Source organism: Salminus brasiliensis, chromosome 13, assembly GCF_030463535.1.
Source record: "Salminus brasiliensis chromosome 13, fSalBra1.hap2, whole genome shotgun sequence".
NCBI classification, from domain to species: Eukaryota; Metazoa; Chordata; class Actinopteri; order Characiformes; family Bryconidae; genus Salminus; species Salminus brasiliensis.
The window spans coordinates 31,805,875-31,814,199 of record NC_132890.1 but is presented as its reverse complement, the minus strand read 5'-3'; positions in this window follow the sequence as shown (position 1 = coordinate 31,814,199).

The window sequence follows — 8,325 nt, the reverse complement described above, 5'->3', positions numbered from 1 at the left end:
TCAGCTTTACCTGCTTTTGCATAATACATGTTTGCATGGACCATGTGCATTCAGATATTACCGTCTATGCACAAATATATGTCGGTCAGAGTGACATGTATGAGGACAATATGATGTATTTAAGAGAGCACATCTCTGAAGTGACTCTCATAAAATGTGGACCTGTGGACTTCTCTTTAATGAGGGATACTGCTTGTTCTCACAACACTCACCTACCACAAATTCCCAGAGTGTTATAGGCTCTCATTCAGTCTATGCAGCACTTGTTATCACCCAGACATTGCACACAATTAACGAAATACATAAAATTAAAGTAGTCCAAAAGTGGTGGTGAGCATCAAGTCCAATGAACAGTTGCAAGAATTATAGACATAGAAATTATAGGCAAACACAATCCAACTAAACTACTAACACAGTTACACATACTATTAATGTCTTAGATTGAACACTGTAAGCGTCCATAGTGCAGGCTAGGAAAAGTAAGTGAACCCTTGTGAACCCTAGCAGCAGTCACTGTTTCAACTCTACCAGAAGATTGTGGAGCAATAAAGCGTAAATTTAATCTTGACAAAAAATGGGATGGGAACAACGTTAGCCAGTTAGAACTCTTTGTTGATAGATAAAATCTTTGGCGTCGGCCCCGTCGTCAGCCCTGGTCTTGCAACATCAGGACTCGCAGATCCTGACAAACTTAAAGGCAGGGTGCGGAGCCTACCCTCGGGCAGCCATCGGGACCAAACTGGTGGTGGAGGAGAGGAAGGAGGGAGAGACGTGACATCACTTCTGAAAGCAGCAAAAAAGGTGCGTAGTTAGAGGTCTTTTAACACAGGTGGAGGCTGGTGATTGGCTGAAGAAAGGTGACGCTGCATTGTAGCCTCCTGATAGAACTTATGCCATAAACAGCCGTTAACTCAAAGGTTCACTCAGACGTTGACTTACTTTTTCTAGTCTGCATTGTGGATATTTACCTAATATGCTCACAACTGTTTGTTATTAGTTCAGTTAGATTGTGCTTGTCCACTATTGGGACTTATTTAACAATCTGACCACATTTCACTAGTATTCTAAGCAGAAGTTTACCATCAATAAAAATCTGTATAGGACAAATTCAGGCTTTCAGACGGCTACTACTGTTGCTAACTGTTAGCAGCTGTGCTTCTGGTAATCAGAAGAATGAGATGAATTCCTGATGGACCAGTAACGTTTGGGTGAGCTAATATATTGCCCGTGGTTGGTGTGGCGCAACAAATAACACCGCTACCTGCCACTGAGCTACCACACCATGTGGGAGACTGGAGTTCGATTCCCGGTCTGGGTGACTATGCTGCGCTACACCAATAAGAGTCCTTGGGCAAGACTCCTAACACTACATTGACCCACTTCTGTAAGTCGCTCTGGATAAGAGAGTCTGCTGAATGCCATAAATGTAAATGTATATAAACCCACACAAACCAGCGCAAATGTGTTTATACACCCAAGTGTACAGTGTAGTAATTCAGGAGTTAAACCAGTAAAATCTGTTATGGGAACTGTCCAAACAAAGGTGATCAGTGAACAATCCCATAGTAAGAGGCAGAGCAACAGTGCCATGCTATATCCAGTAGAGGGAGCCAGACTATCGCTGATTGCTTGTCCCACACTGACAACTAACAATGATTTTACCTCCTGATTCAAGCTTTTCGTCAGACCAGCTTGGTCCAGAGCATTGGACTAACAGTAATCTAGCATGTACTCAGCACACAGATTTACAATAGTCTTTTTTCAGTAGAACATATATACACACTTACAATGCACCCTCTCAGATCTTTTCACATTATGCTGAGTTCAGGTTGTTCCATCATTCTACTCTCAATACCCCGAAATGAGAAAAATGTTAATGTTTTCGCAAATTTATTGAAAAGGACAAATTAAAAGGTTGCAAAGACGCAAGTATTCAGACCCTTTATTTAGTGGTTAGTATTTATTTAAAGCACCGTTGGCAGCGATTAAAGCCTCTAGTCTTCTTGGGTATGATGCTGCAATGTTAGCACACCTAGATTTGGGGATTTTCTACCATTCTCCTTTTCAGATCTTCTCAAGCTCTGTCAGGCTGGATGGGGACCATCAGTGGACAGCCATTTTCAGGTCTCTCCAGAGGTGTTCGATTGGGTTCTAATCAGAGCTCTGGCTGGGCCACTTAAGGACATTTACAATTGTGCCTAAGTCACTTCTGTATTGGCTATGTGCTTAGTGTCACTGTTTTGTTGGAAGGTGAACATCCGGCCCAGTCTGAGGTCCTGAGCGCTCTTTACTTTGCTCCATTCAGCTTTCTCTTAACACTGACCAGTCTCTCTGTCCGAGCCACTGAAAAACAGCCACACAGCATGGTGCTGTCACCAGCATGCTTCACTGTAGGAATGATATTGGGCAGGTGATGAGCAGTGCCTGTTTTCCTCCAGACATGATGCCTTAAATTGAGTTTTTATCTTGGTTTCATTAGACCTGAGAATCCTGTTTCTTACAGTCTGAGAGTGCTTTAGGGGCTTCCATGTGTCTTTTACTGAGGAAAGGCTTCTGTCTGGCCCAGATTTGAGTCCACATGTGGAGTCTACGCCCCCATGCCTCGAACTCTCAGATTTGTTATGGCTGATTGGTGTATATAAGTCTTACAGGGAATGTAACAAAAATGTGGTTTAACTCAAAGGGGTAAAGATGGGTTGGGTAATGGTAATGTCAAACTAAAATGCAATAAAAACATGAGTCTGTAAATTATGCAATTCTGAGGCTTTCCAGCATTTCATAACCTCTTCTATGCAGCTCTAAATATTCAACACAGGCAGTGATATTTATTCCCAGGTCTGAAGCACACCAGAGTGTTTTCCTGCTCTCACACACCTGATGAGAGCAGAACGTTTTCTAGGAACACAGAAAATTGACCTGATGACTTCAGTATGTGCCTCAAGTCCATGAATGTCTTTCACATGCAATACCGTAGCTAGTCTTCTAATGCATGTACCATCACCCTGTCACGCAACGTACACACACACACGGAATTTCAACATGCATGTCTTTGAAAAGTCCATGTCCTGTCAGTCACACCCTTTTCCGTGCAGCTTGTACAGTGTTGTCATGTTGCCAGGCAACAAAGTATTAGAAAACATGCGTGCATCAGGTTGTAGACTTGTGCAAGTATGTGAGAAAGGGAAATGATCTCATGTTCACTTCATGTCTCCCAGTCTTTAGCAGGCCAGGCTGCAATTCCACTTGCGGCTTCAGAGGGCGCCACATAGGTTCAGGCAAGTTTGGAGATCACTCCAGAGCCTGCGGTGATATCCTCATCCATTGTTTCAGCTGTTTGTGTAACTTAAGGTGAGCTGCAGGAGACCAGGGCACTGTTTTACTTGTGTTTTCCTGTATTATGGGTGGCTCTGAATGTCAGGTAGCAGGATGACTTTGAGGGGTTGCGTGTCTAAAATGACCGCAGCTTAATTAAGGTCATGCTTTGGCCCAAAACCAAAAGTCCACTCAGGGTTTTACAGTCAGCTATACAATGTAGCTGATTCCTTTTTAGTGTTGCACTGGACATAAAAGGCTGCGTTACTAAGGAATCTCAGCTAGACTATCTTTTGCTTAAAATTTAAGTTGAAGTTGTGTGGATGATCTTTTTCAGTTCCTCTTCATTTAATACAGACTGTCTGCATTCTGATGAATCTTTACTGTAAATCGATCAGCCATAACATTAGTACTAATTAAACACTAATGATCTTCATCAAGTGAACAGTCAGTTCTTGAAAGTGATGTGTTGTTAAAAGCAGAAAAAAATGACAAACAAATTATGATGACTAGACGAATGGGTCAGAACATCTCCCAAATATCCGGCAGGTCTTGTGGGGTTTTCTTGTATGCAGTGGACAGTACCTACAAAAAGTGCTTGAAGAAAGGACGACTGTTGAATCGGCAAAGGCTCATGTATGCAATCCACGGAGGGTATTGCTATTATTATTCTGTTGGATTTTTGCTGCATAACATGTCTCACATTTTTCGAGGTATCAAATTTCTTGCTCTGACTCAGTCTGACTTTGCAACACCATAGCAACCGATTGGAATACCTTTGTAACCACCCCAATTGCAAAAAATTGATACCACAGCAACTACCAACAATCACGTAGGAACACCCTAGCAACCCAGAGACTAAAGACGGTTACTGTAAAGGCCATCTCCCAGGGAGGAAATGCAGCATCTAACCCCTAAAAAGCATATGTGCCACCTGTGGGCTGAAAGTGTTACTACAAACTTCTATTACCAGATAATAAATAGCCCCACTTCAGACAGAACTTCAAGCAGTTCTTGAATACAAAGGATTTGTATCCGTTTGAGCCTGTGAAATGCGGAAGCCTATGTACAAACATAGCTGTATTTACTACACAGTGAATGCTATATTTTTGTTGAACCTCTTGAATTGATGGTAGATATCCTCACATCAGCCACATCTTGTTTGCTTCATTTTAGATGCACTGAGGTGCTGTACAGAGGCAAAACTACAAAAAAAATGTGTCATTGTGTAAGGGGTAGCTTTAGGTCAAGGCCTCCATTATGCATTGTCCACATATTTATGGACCAGTCTGTAACTTTGACTGGAACTCACCTGGAAGTGTCTGTACAGTTCCTGCATTGTGGACTCATTTATGCTCTCAGATGCATATATCTTGTATTATTTAAGGTCTTTGAATGTTCTGCTAGTAATACATGACAGAACCATTCTTTTACATTATAGCAGGGTTGTGGGATTTTTAATTCAGTCATTTTTATTAACAGTAGGGTAGGTTTTTCCAGAGTTAAGTAAATAAGTCTATGTAGGCCCAGCAAATATAAAGAATGACAGAGACAATATTACAAATTATATTATGGACTAGACTGAAGGAACATGCTGCCCATGACATGGACACAAAAATAGTCTTCAAGGATTCTCCGGGCCAAATATTAACCTCTCAGTTCAGCTCTCGACGTTTTTTTTTTCTCTCTGGAAGTTGTTCTGTGTGATTTAGGTAAGTTCATAAAAGCTCCAGGCAGTGATGGAGGCCATTAGTGGTTCCTGCAGGTGGCTCAGGTAGAGATAGACTGGTTCCATATAGGCTAGAAACTGAGCCAGAGGTGGACCGCAGCCAAGATTGAGCCTCCTCGGCTGCGAAACACATTCCATCCCTGATGATATGAAAGATCGCCTCAGATACAACACATGCACAATGCACACGCATGCGCGAACAAAGTGTACAGGCATGCATGCACACATAACGCCCTTGCACACATCTAGGCTATTCTCAGGAGGAACATATCGTGATTAGAAATCGTGAGCCGAGTGTTTATGGTTACAGGAAAAATGGGAGAGTCCCTTGAGGTTATGTGAGTGTGTCAGTCATTCTTCTGCGAGCGCGTGTGTCCGCTAATCAAAACACTCCATCTGCCTCACACGCAGTGTATACTGATATGAAGGTCGTATCAGTTCATCAGCCATTACCCTGAACTCATATAGTGTTCTTAAAAGTTTGGCCAGATGGCACTTTGGCCATTTTGCCCTTGTTTTTCAGTTGTGAACACAGCCTCATAACCGTAAACAGCCATTCCAAGCTTCGGTTTTGTCTCTTCAGGTAGTCCATGGTGGATTCTGAGGTGTAGTTTGGATCATTATCGTGTTCTAGAAACCGCCTTCTTCATAACTTCAGCCTTCATACAGATGTTTTGGCATTCGGCTCAGGGATTGGCTGGTATTCTGGGAATTTCATGCTTAACTCCACTCCACTGCAATATTGCCGGTGCCACTGGCAGCAACACAACCCCAAATACTTCACAGTTGGCAATGTGTGAACGTACCAAACGTACCTTTGCTGCCCTTTGATCCACCACACTTGTATGTTAGTGTTCAAGTTTGTAAGGTCACAGTTAAGCTTCCCTTCTTATGACTCTTCCATTAAGAGTAGACCCCATTTGGGGTCTGTATGGTTAGCCCAACTGGGAACCAGAAAGCTTTGTCCTTGAGTTGTCCATGTTGACCCTACAAATGGATGTACCACCAGGGTCAGTGATGGAACCAGGAGGAATTAAGCAGGAGTCCTATCTGGGATGGACACTGGGGTCTGGATGGGACTCATGTAAGATGAAATCGGGCTGTAATGATGGGGTCCTTTTGGGAAGTCTGAACTGGGTCCCAGTAACAATGCATGTACAAAACCCATACAGATGCCCACCTGGAACCCACCTAGACCATGTGAGCCCATGTGAGCCCCACATGAGCATGTTGACTTGGCGAAATGAATCCCTACTTCCTTATTAGTATTGCACTTTATAGGGAGGGACTATTTAATATACTAAGTAGTGGTGGAAACACAAATGAATTCGGACACTTCCTCATCATTACCATCATAATACTCCTCTGTGACCTCCTCTGTGACCAATAATTTATAAATAGTTCTGACCGGAGGAGGATGGTTTTCTTGGTCTTTTAGATCTCTCTTTGACTTCCTCAGTTCTCCTGAACCGTAATTTGATTCAGCATTGTGCATTTAGCAATGCTAGCTGAAAACGCTTGGCTAACGTCTTCTAGTCTTTCCCTGCATTGTGGACAATAATTCCTTGAATGATTAGGTCTTTAGACAGTTGCATAGAGGGCCCAGTGGTAAATGAGTGTTTGTCCAAATTTTGAGAAGCCAGAGAATTTATAAAGCCTATTTGATTTAGATGACAGTTGCTAATTACAATAAGGGACATGACTCAGGCCTGTTTTGCATGTTCAATCTGAGGCTTTACAAAGGTGAGTTATCAACTCCTGACTCTGTAAAATGTCCAAATATACATTTATGTATTTTTATTTTAAAGAATTTCTAAGTACATGAATATTTGAGGCTGGGTTTACAAATTCTCAAAGTCAGGTTGCAGGTTAACCCACATATTTTGCCACATACTATCCAGTAAGCTGCTGTCTCTGTCCTTTCACCATGAATGCCAGAATAGACCAAGCAATGCAGGGAATCCTGATCTGAGCCCGTATGCAGAAAGAATCCCAGAGAAGAATGGTAATCTAGGATCAGATTCTGCCCATATTTAGGGCAATCTTAGTGCCCTAAACTCTGTTCCTACATCAGTGTATGTATAACTGTAAGGTCTTTTTCAGGTCACTGTGACCTGAGTAGCTTGAATCTTACGTGCAGTTTAACATGCTGTGGTGATGATGTAACTACTATATATAGAGCAGCAGTGCAAGAGCCGGGAAATACCACCAAGATGGTCAACCTTGCTAGACGTTACGTGGCCCAATGCACTTCCCCTTTTGAACAGACTGAAATGCAATGAGATTGTCCATCTAGCAAAAGCGTATTGAGTAATACAGCTATGCTCAAATGATGCTATACATCATATTCATCTAGCTAGCTTTATTCAAAGGGTCGTAAAACTTTAGTAGTAGTAGTAGTAGTGTTTAATATGCCAGGTTATGTAATACTCTGTAGTTCAGAAATGCATCTCTCTGCCCCATCAGTTTTGCATCCTTTTTGTGTTTTCATCTTCTCATTACATTACCCAGAATGCACTGTGCAAATGCATAATACAATTATTGCAAACATTCCCCATGGTGATAAAGAAATGTGGTAAATCCATGGATATACCACTGATTTAGAGGCCAATAGACATCTCCTGCCTTCTTCCCAAAAAAATCCACCCTAAAGCAGTTGTAGTTCTTCACATGCTCCACCCACCTTCAGCATACATCATCAGAAGTGGGGTGTCCTTGTCTTTAAACCAGTAAATCTCACTCCCAAACTGTTTCGCCACTGTTGCAGTAAGTGAGTAGGCATTTTTACATCCAATGTGATGATGGACAAGATTTTCCATTTTGTCCAGAGAGCCCCTTTAAGCTAGATTGACCTATTTGATCCTATTTTGACCCGTTTCTGTTATTTCAGAATGATGAGCCTGTCTAATGCTGATACACCTACATACATTTAGAGATATCTGCTAACCTGTTTCAAAATTCAGCACAATAGCTGTTAGGGCCAATGTAATCAATTAGTTTTGTTCCTTAGATATAATATGCTATGTAATCCCATACATTAATTTATCTATGCACACACCAATCAGCCATAACATTATTACCAGCTGCTTATTAGATCTTCCTTATGCTGCCACAACAAATCTGACCATTCAAGGTATTGACCCTCAAGACCTCTGAAGACATCCTGTGGTATCTGTCACAGAAACATTAGCAGCAGATCCTATAAGGATATTTTAGCATTTGTCCCCAGAATGCACAAGTCCGCATCCAGGACCCATTCTGGGCTCGTTTGGCTGAGGGGCTCA